The 14715-nt window shown below is 46.4% G+C and overlaps 1 non-coding gene across 1 annotated transcript; it reads right to left on the reverse strand.

Annotated features, from left to right (window-relative positions):
• Window positions 1–220: 220 nt before the first annotated feature.
• LOC131270741 (5.8S ribosomal RNA) lies at window positions 221–375 on the reverse strand. The gene has a single exon (XR_009179758.1). It is a non-coding gene; the product is annotated as a 5.8S ribosomal RNA (ribosomal RNA).
• Between the last annotated feature and the right edge of the window lie 14340 nt (window positions 376–14715).

Here is a 14715-nt window from a genome sequence, read left to right on the forward strand (position 1 = left end):
AAACACCACCACAGACACCACAAGCACGCCTTCTCCTCGTACTTCCGCCTCACGCGGGAACACGGACGCTCTAAATACTTCGAATTCCAATGCCAGTATATTGTAAACCACGGGTTCTTTAATGCTAGCGGGTCGTCGCGACCCTAGTTAACATCATGGTGCACGTCTCGTGACGGGTGTCACGGCGTAGTTAAATGTATGCGATACATTTCTCAAATATAAGCGCTCAGTCATCTGTACATCATGGTAGGTTCCCACGACGTGCAATATGCGTTCAACTTATCAATGTTCATGTGTCCTGCAGTTCACATTATGACGCGCAGTTAGCTGCGGTCTTCATCGATCCATGAGCCGAGTGATCCACTGCCGAGGGTGACTAACTTGCGTAAGCCGCCGCTGTGCGCGTATACCCGTTCCCCGTAGGGAGGAGCAAGCCGCCGCTTAGAGACGAAGCATAAAGTGTCCTCATTCCACATAGGGTAAGCTGGATGAATCCATTTTACCCAGGACGGCCGAAGCGGCGTGGACCAGGGTAGAACTGAACCTTATACTTCACACCACAGTAAGTCTACGTGTCCTCTTCCACATAGGGCAAGCTAGAACTAACTATCTTACCCAGGACTGCCGAAGCAGCGTGGACCAGGGGAGGAACACACTTTTCATGGAAACGTAAGGCATCCATGACTGCCATAACGTAAGCCGCCGCTGTGCGCGTATACCCGTTCCCCGTAGGGAGGAGCAAGCCGCCGCTTAGAGACGAAGCATAAAGTGTCCTCATTCCACATAGGGCAAGCTGGATGAATCCATTTTACCCAGGACGGCCGAAGCGGCGTGGACCAGGGGAGAACTGAACTTTATACTTCACACCACAGTAAGTCTACGTGTCCTCTTCCACATAGGGCAAGCTAGAACTAACTATCTTACCCAGGACTGCCGAAGCAGCGTGGACCAGGGGAGGAACACACTTTTCATAGAAACGTAAGGCATCCATGACTGCCATAGTGCGTAAGCCGCCGCTGTGCGCGTAAACCCGTTCCCCGTAGGGAGGAGTCAAGCCGCCGCTTAGAGACGAAGTATGAAGTGTCCTCTTCCACATAGGGCAAGCTAGAATGAACTATCTTACCCAGGACCGCCGAAGCAGCGTGGACCAGGGGAGAACTGAACTTTATACTTCACACCACAGTATTGAGTAATGTGCCCTCTTCCACATAGGGCAAGCTGGAATGTTCCATTTTACCCAGGACGGCCGAAGCGGCGTGGACCAGTGGAGGACTACACAATCATGAGGTTTGATATCGACTTGTGTGTTTCAATAGGATACCGATGGTATGGTTTGAACCGATTTGATTTAGCCATTCTGAAGTCATCACTTGGTTGAAGCGCTGAACTAGGGAGGCATCGTTTACATATATATTGGTTTTCGCATGCTCTACTAGGTTAATGTCATGAGGTTGGCTATCGAGCATGCCCAAGTGATGACTTGATTGTGTGCTTGCTTGAATTCTTCACATTTCATACCATCGGTTAGTTGTCGAATCATTCCTCGATCATAACCTTCGTTCTTGGTTCATGTATGCTCTCTTCCACATAGGGCAAGCTAGAATTAACTATCTTACCCAGGACCGCCGAAGCAGCGTGGACCAGGGGAGAACTATACTTTGTCTTGTATGCCCTCTTCCACATAGGGCAAGCTAGAACTAACTATCTTACCCAGGACCGCCGAAGCAGCGTGGACCAGTGGAGGACTATACTTTGTTCATAACACCACAGTATTGAGTAATGTGCCCTCTTCCACATAGGGCAAGCTAGAATGAACTATCTTACCCAGGACCGCCGGAGCAGTGTGGACCAGTGGAGGACTACACAATCATGAGGTTTGATATCGACTTGTGTGTTTCAATAGGGTACCGATGGTATGTTTTGAACCGATTTGATTTAGCCATTCTGAAGTCATCACTTGGTTGAAGCGCTGAACTAGGGAGGGGCATCGTTTACATATATATTGGTTTTCGCATGCTCTACTAGGTTAATGTCATAGGGTTGGCTATCGAGCATGCCCAAGTGATGACTTGATTGTGTGCTTGCTTGAATTCTTCACATTTCATACCATCGGTTAGTTGTCGAATCATTCCTCGATCATAACCTTCGTTCTTGGTTCATGTATGCTCTCTTCCACATAGGGCAAGCTAGAATTAACTATCTTACCCAGGACCGCCGAAGCAGCGTGGACCAGGGGAGAACTATACTTTGTCTTGTATGCCCTCTTCCACATAGGGCAAGCTAGAACTAACTATCTTACCCAGGACCGCCGAAGCAGCGTGGACCAGTGGAGGACTATACTTTGTTCATTACACCACAGTATTAAGTATGGTGTCCTCTTCCACCATAGGGCAAGCTAGAACTAACTATCTTACCCAGGACCGCCGAAGCAGTGTGGACCAGGGGAGGACTATACTTTATACTTCACACACTAGCCATACTGAAGTCATCACTTGGTTGAAGCGCTGAACTACGGCGGGGTAATCGTTTACAGGTTAATATCATATAGCTGCATGCTCATTAGTAGATAATGGAATATTGTATGGCAATATGAGCATGCCCAAGTGATGACTTTGTTTCAAGCTCAACAGGTAGGGTATTGAGTCCTCTTCCACATAGGGCAAGCTAGAATGAACTATCTTACCCAGGACCGCCGGAGCAGCGTGGACCAGTGGAGGACTATACCTTGTCCATTACACCACAGTATTAAGTATTGTGTCCTCTTCCACATAGGGCAAGCTAGAATTAACTATCTTACCCAGGACCGCCGAAGCAGCGTGGACCAGATGAGGACTATACTTTATACTTCACACCACAGTTTTGAGTACGCCTTGCATAAAGTATCTAGTTTGAACCACGAGGGCTCACAATGTAGAACCGCGAGGGCTCTAGTACCGATTCTCTCGGTACGGCTTGGTCCGTGTTCCTTTATGCTTGTACTCTAAGTATTAAGTATTGTGTCCTCTTCCACATAGGGCAAGCTAGAACTAACTATCTTACCCAGGACCGCCGAAGCAGTGTGGACCAGGGGAGGACTATACTTTATACTTCACACACTAGCCATACTGAAGTCATCACTTGGTTGGGGTGAACTACGGCGGTATCTATCGTTTTGGTTCGGTCTATATAGGGTCGCTTGCATGCTCATTCGAATATAATGTAATTGTGTATGGCAATATGAGCATGCCCAAGTGATGACTTTGTTTCAAGCTCAACAGGTAGGGTATTGAGTCCTCTTCCACATAGGGCAAGCTAGAATGAACTATCTTACCCAGGACCGCCGGAGCAGCGTGGACCAGTGGAGGACTCTATACTTTATACTTCACACCACAGTATTGAGTACGACTTGCATAAAGCCCCTAATGAGAACCACGAGGGCTCTCTCAATGTAGAACCACGAGGGCTCTAGTACCGATTCTCTCGGTACGGCTTGGTCCGTGTTCCTTTATGCTTGTACTCTTAGAAAGTCTCAACCCGGAGGTCTTGACTTTGATTGTCATAGTTGGACTACGACGGGGCATCCGACCATTGCTGATCGAACACCCCTGATTCACCATCTTTCGGGTAGGCGGTACGCGTACCTCCGGACGCGGAAGTCTCAACCCGGAGGTCTTGACTTTGATTGTCATAGTTGGACTACGACGGGGCATCCGACCATTGCTGATCGAACACCCCTGATTCACCATCTTTCGGGTAGGCGGTACGCGTACCTCCGGACGCGGAAGTCTCAACCCGGAGGTCTTGACTTTGATTGTCATAGTTGGACTACGACGGGGTATCCGACTCATCGAATACCCCAGAAGCACACCATCTTTCGGGTAGGCGGTACGCGTACCTCCGGACGCGGAAAGTCTCAACCCGGAGGTCTTGACTTTGGTTGTCATAGTTGGACTATGACGGGGCATCCGACCATTGCTGATCGAACACCCCTGTTACACCATCTTTCGGATAGGCGGTGCGCGACACCACCGACGCGGAAAGTCTCAACCCGGAGGTCTTGACTTTGTATTGTTGGATAGTCCTCTTCCACTATAGGGCAAGCTGGAAATATTCCATTTTACCCAGGACTGCCGAGGCAGCGTGGACCAGGGGAGAACTTCACGGAATCTTCAGGCATCCATGATTGCCATAGTGCGTAAGCCGCCGCTGTGTGCGTCAACTCGTTCCCCGTGAGGAGGAGTCTAGCCGCCGCTAAAAGACGAAGCATTAAGTGTCCTCATTCCACTATAGGGCAAGCTAGAATTAACTATCTTACCCAGGACCGCCGAAGCAGCGTGGACCAGGCGAGGACTACTTTATACTTCACACCACAGTATTGAGTACGACTTGCATAAAGCCCCTAATGAGAACCACGAGGGCTCTCTCAATGTAGAACCACGAGGGCTCTAGTACCGATTCTCTCGGTACGGCTTGGTCCGTGTTCCTTTATGCTTGTACTCGCGGAAAGTCTCAACCCGGAGGTCTTGACTTTGATTGTCATAGTTGGACTACGACGGGGCATCCGACCATTGCTGATCGAACACCCCTGATTCACCATCTTTCGGATAGGAGGTGCGCCCACCTCCGACGCGGAAGTCTCAACCCGGAGGTTCGGACTTAGAGTTTTTCCCATTTAAAAGTTTTTCTCTTAGCCATACTGAAGTCATCACTTGGTGAACGATTGAACTAGGGCGGGTTAATCGTTTATAGGTATCATGTGGTTTGCATGCTCTCTTAGGTTAAGGTCATGTGGTTGGCTATCGAGCACGCCCAAGTGATGACTTTGTTTCACGCTTGCTTGATTTCTTCATGATTCCCTGTTATATAGTGTAATCATTCGAGAACAGGGAATCTTTGGTTTTGCTCAACAGGTATTGGATGTCAACTTGGTATCTAGATCGCATTAAGTCTCAACCCTTAGGTTCGGACTTGTATAGTGACATCTTGTTACGGTCTTGAGTCTCAACCCGCAGGTTCGGACTACTTAGTGTTTGATCGAATATAATATGGCAACTTGTGCCTAAGTCTCAACCCGCAGGTTCGGACTTCTGTTTATTTGGCCAATGTATGTATAAGGCAACTTGTGCCTAAGTCTCAACCCGCAAGTTCGGACTTGTGTATTTGTTCGAAGTCATGTATAAGGCAACGTGTGCCTAAGTCTCAACCCGCAGGTTCGGACTTGTTAGTGTTTCGTCAACTTTCATATGGCAACTTGTGCCTAAGTCTCAACCCGCAGGTTCGGACTTGTGTGTTTGTTCGAAGTCATGTATAAGGCAACTTGTGCCTAAGTCTCAACCCGCAGGTTCGGACTTGTGTATTTGTTCAAAGTCATGTATAAGGCAACTTGTGCCTAAGTCTCAACCCGCAGGTTCGGACTTCTATAGTGTTTCGTCAATTATCATATGGCAACTTGTGCCGAAGTCTCAACCCGCAGGTTCGGACTTCTATAGTGTTTCGTCAATTATCATATGGCAACTTGTGCCGAAGTCTCAACCCGCAGGTTCGGACTTCTGGAAGGATCACTTGGCCACTAATGATCCTTCCGCAGGTTCACCTACGGAAACCTTGTTACGACTTTTACTTCCTCTAAATCATCAAGTTCGGTCAACTTCGATAAAGCAGACGCGGTTCACGAGGATCCAGCGAACGATCATCTCCAAAGACCTCACTAAATAATCCATCGGTAGTAGCGACGGGCGGTGTGTACAAAGGGCAGGGACGTATTCAACGCTGGCTGATGACCAGCACTTACTAGAAGTTCCGAGTTCATATGGACCATTGCAATCCATAATCCCTACTAAGTGAGTATTTGAGTGATTTCCCGTTCCTCTCGGAATAGGAGACACGCTGCTACCCACATTGTAGCACGCGTGTAGCCCAGAACATCTAAGGGCATCACGGACCTGTTATCGCTCGATCTCATTTTGCTAAACACAAATTGTCCTGCTAAGCAGCGTACCGTAAGTGCACTTGCGCACACGAACAGCGAAGGTGTCAGGTCATACTCCACCGAAAGGTCCTAACCCGTTCCAATCGGCATCGACGCATTAACGCTGACTGCGTTCTAGTTAGCATATGTGAGTCACGTTCGTTATCGGAATTAACCAGACAAATCAATCCACGAACTAAGAACGGCCATGCACCACTACCCTTAAATTTGAGAAAGAGCTATTAATCTGTCTCACCTCCATAAGTTCGGACCTGGTAAGTTTTCCCGTGTTGAGTCAAATTGAACCGCAAGCTCCATTTCATTGTGGTGCCCTTCCGTCAATTCCTTTAAGTTTCAACTTTGCAACCATACTTCCCCCGGAACCTGACTTTGGTTTCCCGGAAGCTACTGAGAGCACCTGGTTGTAGCGTCTCCCAATTGCTAGTTGGCATCGTTTACGGTTAGAACTAGGGCGGTATCTAATCGCCTTCGATCCTCTAACTTTCGTTCTTGATTAAAGAAAGCATCCTTGACAAATGCCTTCGCTTTAGTTAGTCTTACGACGGTCTACGAATTTCACCTCTCGCGCCGTAATACTAGTGTCCCCAACTACTTCTGTTAATCATTACCTCCGGTCTGAGTACAAACCAATGAAAGATTAGACCAAGGTCGTATTCCATTATTCCATGCAAGATTATTCTAGGGCGTTTGGGCACCCTGCTTTAAGCACTCTAATTTGTTCAAGGTAAACGTGAGCGGTCGAGCTCTATGTTACACTTGCACCCGTTGAAGGGCACACCATGACACAGACTTGGTGCCCTACCACACCATTGAGTCGCAACCAGATTCCGACTTGGCCCACCGACCACGGGTTGACCGGGTCGGCGGAGCCGGACTGTGTTGGACAAGTATCAACTTCGAACGTTTTAACCGCAACAATTTTAATATACGCTAGTGGAGCTGGAATTACCGCGGCTGCTGGCACCAGACTTGCCCTCCACTTGATCCTCGTAGAAGGATTTATGCTCTACTCATTCCAATTATGAAACATCATTAAAGAGTTTCATATTGTTATTTCTCGTCACTACCTCCCCGTCCCGGGATTGGGTAATTTACGCGCCTGCTGCCTTCCTTGGATGTGGTAGCCATTTCTCAGGCTCCCTCTCCGGAATCGAACCCTGATTCCCCGTTACCCGTTGCAACCATGGTAGTCCTCTATACTACCATCCATAGTTGATAGGGCAGATATTTGCGAGATCTGTCGTCGGTGCGAGACCATACGATCAGCATCATTATCCAGACTTCAACTCAATGACACGGAGAACCCGCGATTGGTTTGACTAATAAGTGCACAAGTTCCCGCGAGGGTCCTGGCATGTTGCATGTATTAGCTCTAGATTTTCCACAGTTATCCAAGTAACTAGGTTGATGATCTCGTAAATTATAGCTGTTATACTGAGCCTTATGCGGTTTCACATTAAATCTGTTTGTACTTAGACATGCATGGCTTAACCTTTGAGACGAGCGTATATTACTGGTAGGATCAACCAGAATTCCGACTTTGCGTTCGAATGTTCATTGTCCCATTGCACCCGGAGGAGCAAACACCACGTTCTATATGTTGTCAAGTCCGGTAGCACACGGGAGGCGAGCCCCCGTGCGAACCTCATTGCCCTCGTATCACACACACCCGATGCACCGGACAGGCACTTGAGCGGCATTCGACTCCGCTAAGCGCTCGTGCGCCCGATTGTGCATGCGCTGACGGGGCCTTCATACCCCTACCACAGCGACCTTATGCCAAACTTCCATGAATACTTAGGTGAGCTGACAAGGGCCTTCATTTCCCTACCATCAACTAAAGGACACGCTAGGCGCGTCCGATCATTGCAACTGCGGGGCTTTCATACCCCAATCACCACAGTACGCAATTCACCAGAGTTTAATCACAACCCCCCCGGACATGGCACACTATTAACTTGCAACAAAACTTAGTGTGTGCCGGGCACATCGGTTCCACAAAATCATTCCCGATGTACCCCAATTGGGGTTGTGAACGCATCCATGGTCCTCTGACACACCCAACCAAGCGTGGATACTACATACCTCAAACACCCAGTACACTAACAGACAAATCAACATATGGTTGCTTTCCCCCAGACATTTGCCAATCACTTGGCACCCGGACGGGAACTCGCTCCTGATTGCGCCATTGCCACCCATTTGCCAAGAGCGAGTTCTGTATGTAGATTTCATTTGGAAAGACAACCGTGTACTGGATATTCTATCCGACGATTACAGATGACGAGTACGAGACTCGACTACACTCACGGATAATACATTTTGGGTCGAGATTGCTTTCGGGGTTTTCGATTGGTCTTGCGCTTGTAAACGTATAACTTTGACTTGTGGTAACCTCGGTATGTTAGTCGATCACGTGGTTGTGAACTGGGTACGGGTGGGCAATCTGTTCACTTGCACTCTGGGTAGGAATATGGTGAGCGCTATAGGTTAAAGATCATGGTATGGTTCCATCGTGATGACTTTCGCTAGATAGTAGGATGTTTGGATAGTTATAACGTTTTTGGCCATTTGTTCATAGTGTTCGGTTCATTGAGGAATTCGATTGGTCTTTGCTTCACACACGTGGTCGATCACTAGGATGTGAACTAGGGTGAGAATAAGGTGTTCACTAGTGCTCTTAGGTTTTGGATCAGTACTGAGCACTTGATTGGTTTCGCATAATATGTATCCATAGTGATGACTCTTTCCAGCTTAAGATTTCGTTACCAGTTTCGAATCCTCCCCACGTTCGCTTTTACTTGGTTAGGTTTTCGAGTGTAGATTTGAAAGCAATCTCATGTATGTATCCCATCTGATATAAGCCACTGACAGTTCATGTCACCTCGTTCAACTCTCGCTGGGTCACAGAAGTATGTTACTGCGCCCATTATCCCTACTCGGATAGGTTCGGTTCGTTCGTTTTATACTACGGTGAGTAAACTCAATTTGTGCATCGCATAGCCATGGAAAGCAAGCTTTCGCGGGCCTCTTCGACTGTTTTGATACGAGCTGTGCCCGTGATGCTTGTCATCCCAGGATACTAGACCCCTTTGGACGACCGCATGACCATCAGAAAGTAAATTCCACGTTCGATTTGGGGTGTGAACCCCGAACATAAAGTCTTTGTGTAGAACCACGAGGGCTCTATAGTACCGATTCTCTCGGTACGCTTGGTCCGTGTTCCTTTATGTTCGTACTCTTGTGAATAAGATTCACGTTCGTTTTGGGATATTTGCTACTGTCACCGTTTGAGTACTATGGGGCTTGAACCCCTAACATAAAGTCTTTGTGTAGAACCACGAGGGTTCTATAGTACCGATTCTCTCGGTACGCTTGGTCCGTGTTCCTTTATGTTCGTACTCTTGTGTGTATAATATTCATGTTCGGTTTGGGATATTTGCTACTTTCACCAGGGTCCCGTTCTTCATACAAGTCTGCCTTGCTAATGTGGTAACTTTATAGTGTAGTTCTGACATCCCAATTTTGGGACTTAGCCGATTTTTCGTATATTTCCATATGACCCATAGGGTCCCTTTCTTCATACAAGCTTGCCTAGGGCGATCGGTCAAAACTTGTCTTACTATTCGATTGGTCTTCGCACTTTCACCCTAGGCAGTTCGCCTAGGTCTGTCTTCTTGAGGAGGCCAAAACCCGAAATAAGGAGGTTCGGCCGACCCTGAAACCTCCCCTGTCTGAACTACACTAACCCGATTTTTCAGGGTCCTCAGCGCCATACAACTTTGCCTAGGTCACTTGTACTCTTGACTTAGGCCATCCGACTTGGTCCGTGTTTCTTCCTAGGGTTCACCTAGGTACTTTGCCTTGCTTGATGTGGTAACTTTTTAGTGTAGTTCAGACATCCTAATTTTGGGACTTAGCCGATTTTTCATGTATTTCCATATGACCCATAGGGTCCCTTTCTTCATACAAGCTTGCCTAGGGCGATCGGTCAAAACTTGTCTTACTATTCGATTGGTCTTCGCACTTTCACCCTAGGCAGTTCGCCTAGGTCTGTCTTCTTGAGGAGGCCAAAACCCGAAATAAGGAGGTCCAGCCGACCCTGAAACCTCCCCTGTCTTAACTACACTAACCCGATTTTTCATGGTCCTTAGCGCCATACAACTTTGCCTAGGTCACTTGTACTCTTGACTTAGGCCATCTGACTTGGTCCGTGTTTCTTCCTAGGGTTCACCTAGGTACTTTGCCTTGCTTGATGTGGTAACTTTTTAGTGTAGTTCAGACATCCCAATTTCGGGACTTAGCCGATTTTTCGTATATTTCCATATGACCCATAGGGTCCCTTTCTTCATACAAGCTTGCCTAGGGCGATCGGTCAAAACTTGTCTTACTATTCGATTGGTCTTCGCACTTTCACCCTAGGCACTTTGCCTAGGTCTGTCTTCTTGAGGAGGCCAAAACCCGAAATAAGGAGGTTCAGCCGACCCAGAAACCTCCCCTGTCTGAACTACACTAACCCGATTTTTCAGGGTCCTCAGCGCCATACAACTTTGCCTAGGTCACTTGTACTCTTGACTTAGGCCATCTGACTTGGTCCGTGTTTCTTCCTAGGGTTCACCTAGGTACTTTGCCTTGCTTGATGTGGTAACTTTTTAGTGTAGTTCAGACATCCCAATTTTGGGACTTAGCCGATTTTTCATGTATTTTCATATGACCCATAGGGTCCCTTTCTTCATACAAGCTTGCCTAGGGCGATCGGTCAAAACTTGTCTTACTATTCGATTGGTCTTCGCACTTTCACCCTAGGCAGTTTGCCTAGGTCTGTCTTCTTGAGGAGGCCAAAACCCGAAATAAGGAGGTTCAGCCGACCCAGAAACCTCCCCTGTCTGAACTACACTAACCCGATTTTTCAGGGTCCTCAGCGCCATACAACTTTGCCTAGGTCACTTGTACTCTTGACTTAGGCCATCTGACTTGGTCCGTGTTTCTTCCTAGGGTTCACCTAGGTACTTTGCCTTGCTTGCTGTGGTAACTTTTTAGTGTAGTTCAGACATCCCAATTTTGGGACTTAGCCGATTTTTCATGTATTTCCATATGACCCATAGGGTCCCTTTCTTCATACAAGCTTGCCTAGGGCGATCGGTCAAAACTTGTCTTACTATTCGATTGGTCTTCGCACTTTCACCCTAGGCAGTTTGCCTAGGTGTAGCTTCTTGAGGAGGTCAAAACCCAAAATAAGGAGGTTCAGCCGACCCAAAAACCTCCCCTGTCTAAACTACACTAACCAGATTTTTCAGGGTCCTCACCGTCATACAACTTTGCCTAGGTCACTTGTTCTCTTGACTTAGGCCATCTGACTTGGTCCGTGTTTCTTGCTAGGGTTCACCTAGGTACTTTGCCTTGCTTGATGTGGTAACTTTTTAGTGTAGTTCAGACATCCCAATTTTGGGACTTAGCCGATTTTTCATGTATTTCCATATGACCCATAGGGTCCCTTTCTTCATACAAGCTTGCCTAGGGCGATCGGTCAAAACTTGTCTTACTATTCGATTGGTCTTCGCACTTTCACCCTAGGCAGTTTGCCTAGGTGTAGCTTCTTGAGGAGGTCAAAACCCAAAATAAGGAGGTTCAGCCGACCCAAAAACCTCCCCTGTCTAAACTACACTAACCAGATTTTTCAGGGTCCTCACCGTCATACAACTTTGCCTAGGTCACTTGTTCTCTTGACTTAGGCCATCTGACTTGGTCCGTGTTTCTTGCTAGGGTTCACCTAGGTACTTTGCCTTGCTTGATGTGGTAACTTTTTAGTGTAGTTCAGACATCCCAATTTTGGGACTTAGCCGATTTTTCATGTATTTCCATATGACCCATAGGGTCCCTTTCTTCATACAAGCTTGCCTAGGGCGATCGGTCAAAACTTGTCTTACTATTCGATTGGTCTTCGCACTTTCACCCTAGGCAGTTTGCCTAGGTGTAGCTTCTTGATGAGGCCAAAACCCAAAATAAGGGGGTTCGGCCGACCCAAAAACCTACCCTGTCTAAACTACACTAACCAGATTTTTCAGGGTCCTCAGCGCCATACAACTTTGCCTAGGTCACTTGTTCTATTGACTTAGGCCATCTGACTTGGTCCGTGTTTCTTCCTAGGGTTCACCTAGGTACTTTGCCTTGCTTGGTGTGGTAACTTTTTAGTGTAGTTCTGACATCCTCATTTTGGGACTTAGCCGATTTTTCGTAAAATACCATATGACCCATATGGGTCCTTTCCTTCATATAAGTTTGCCTTGCTTGGTATGGTAACATTTGAGTGTAGTTCTGACATCATCATTTTGGGACTTAGCCGATTTTTCGTAAAATACCATATGACCCATATGGGTCCTTTGCTTCATATAAGTTTGCCTTGCTTGGTGTGGTAACATTTGAGTGTAGTTCTGACATCCCCATTTTGGGACTTAGCCGATTTTTCAATCAATACCATATGACCCATCAGGGTCCTTTGCTTCATATAAGTTTGCCTTGCTTGGTGTGGTAACATTTGAGTGTAGTTCTGACATCCCCATTTTGGGACTTAGCCGATTTTTCGTAAAATACCATATGACCCATCAGGGTCCTTGCCTTCATATAAGTTTGCCTTGCTTGGTGTGGTAACATTTGAGTGTAGTTCTGACATCCCCATTTTGGGACTTAGCCGATTTTTCGATCCATACCATATGACCCATCAGGGTCCTTTCCTTCATATAAGTTTGCCTTGCTTGGTGTGGTAACATTTGAGTGTAGTTCTGACATCCCCATTTTGGGACTTAGCCGATTTTTCGTAAAATACCATATGACCCATCAGGGTCCTTTCCTTCATATAAGTTTGCCTTGCTTGGTGTGGTAACATTTGAGTGTAGTTCTGACATCCCCATTTTGGGACTTAGCCGATTTTTCGTAAAATACCATATGACCCATCAGGGTCCTTTCCTTCATATAAGTTTGCCTTGCTTGGTGTGGTAACATTTGAGTGTAGTTCTGACATCCCCATTTTGGGACTTAGCCGATTTTTCGTAAAATACCATATGACCCATCAGGGTCCTTTGCTTCATATAAGTTTGCCTTGCTTGGTGTGGTAACATATGAGTGTAGTTCTGACATCCCCATTTTGGGACTTAGCCGATTTTTCGTAAAATACCATTTGACCCATCAGGGTCCTTTGCTTCATATAAGTTTGCCTTGCTTGGTGTGGTAACATATGAGTGTAGTTCTGACATCCCCATTTTGGGACTTAGCCGATTTTTCGTAAAATACCATTTGACCCATCAGGGTCCTTTGCTTCATATAAGTTTGCCTTGCTTGGTGTGGTAACATATGAGTGTAGTTCTGACATCCCCATTTTGGGACTTAGCCGATTTTTCGTAAAATACCATATGACCCATCAGGGTCCTTTGCTTCATATAAGTTTGCCTTGCTTGGTGTGGTAACATTTGAGTGTAGTTCTGACATCCCCATTTTGGGACTTAGCCGATTTTTCGTAAAATACCATATGACCCATCAGGGTCCTTTGCTTCATATAAGTTTGCCTTGCTTGGTGTGGTAACATATGAGTGTAGTTCTGACATCCCCATTTTGGGACTTAGCCGATTTTTCGTAAAATACCATATGACCCATCAGGGTCCTTTGCTTCATATAAGTTTGCCTTGCTTGGTGTGGTAACATTTGAGTGTAGTTCTGACATCCCCATTTTGGGACTTAGCCGATTTTTCGTAAAATACCATTTGACCCATCAGGGTCCTTTGCTTCATATAAGTTTGCCTTGCTTGGTGTGATAACATTTGAGTGTAGTTCTGACATCCCCATTTTGGGACTTAGCCGATTTTTCGTAAAATACCATTTGACCCATCAGGGTCCTTTTGCTTCATATAAGTTTGCCTTCCTTGGTGTGGTAACATATGAGTGTAGTTCTGACATCCCCATTTTGGGACTTAGCCGATTTTTCGTAAAATACCATTTGACCCATCAGGGTCTTTTGCTTCATATAAGTTTGCCTTGCTTGGTGTGGTAACATATGAGTGTAGTTCAGACATCCCCATTTTGGGACTTAGCCGATTTTTCGTAAAATACCATATGACCCATATGGGTCCTTTCCTTCATATAAGTTTGCCTTGCTTGGTATGGTAACATTTGAGTGTAGTTCTGACATCATCATTTTGGGACTTAGCCGATTTTTCGTAAAATACCATATGACCCATCAGGGTCCTTTGCTTCATATAAGTTTGCCTTGCTTGGTGTGGTAACATTTGAGTGTAGTTCTGACATCCCCATTTTGGGACTTAGCCGATTTTTCAATCAATACCATATGACCCATCAGGGTCCTTTGCTTCATATAAGTTTGCCTTGCTTGGTGTGGTAACATTTGAGTGTAGTTCTGACATCCCCATTTTGGGACTTAGCCGATTTTTCGTAAAATACCATATGACCCATCAGGGTCCTTGCCTTCATATAAGTTTGCCTTGCTTGGTGTGGTAACATTTGAGTGTAGTTCTGACATCCCCATTTTGGGACTTAGCCGATTTTTCGATCCATACCATATGACCCATCAGGGTCCTTTCCTTCATATAAGTTTGCCTTGCTTGGTGTGGTAACATTTGAGTGTAGTTCTGACATCCCCATTTTGGGACTTAGCCGATTTTTCGTAAAATACCATATGACCCATCAGGGTCCTTTCCTTCATATAAGTTTGCCTTGCTTGGTGTGGTAACATTTGAGTG

Source organism: Anopheles coustani (genome assembly GCF_943734705.1).
Source record: "Anopheles coustani chromosome X unlocalized genomic scaffold, idAnoCousDA_361_x.2 X_unloc_53, whole genome shotgun sequence".
In the NCBI taxonomy this organism is placed as follows: Eukaryota; Metazoa; Arthropoda; class Insecta; order Diptera; family Culicidae; genus Anopheles; species Anopheles coustani.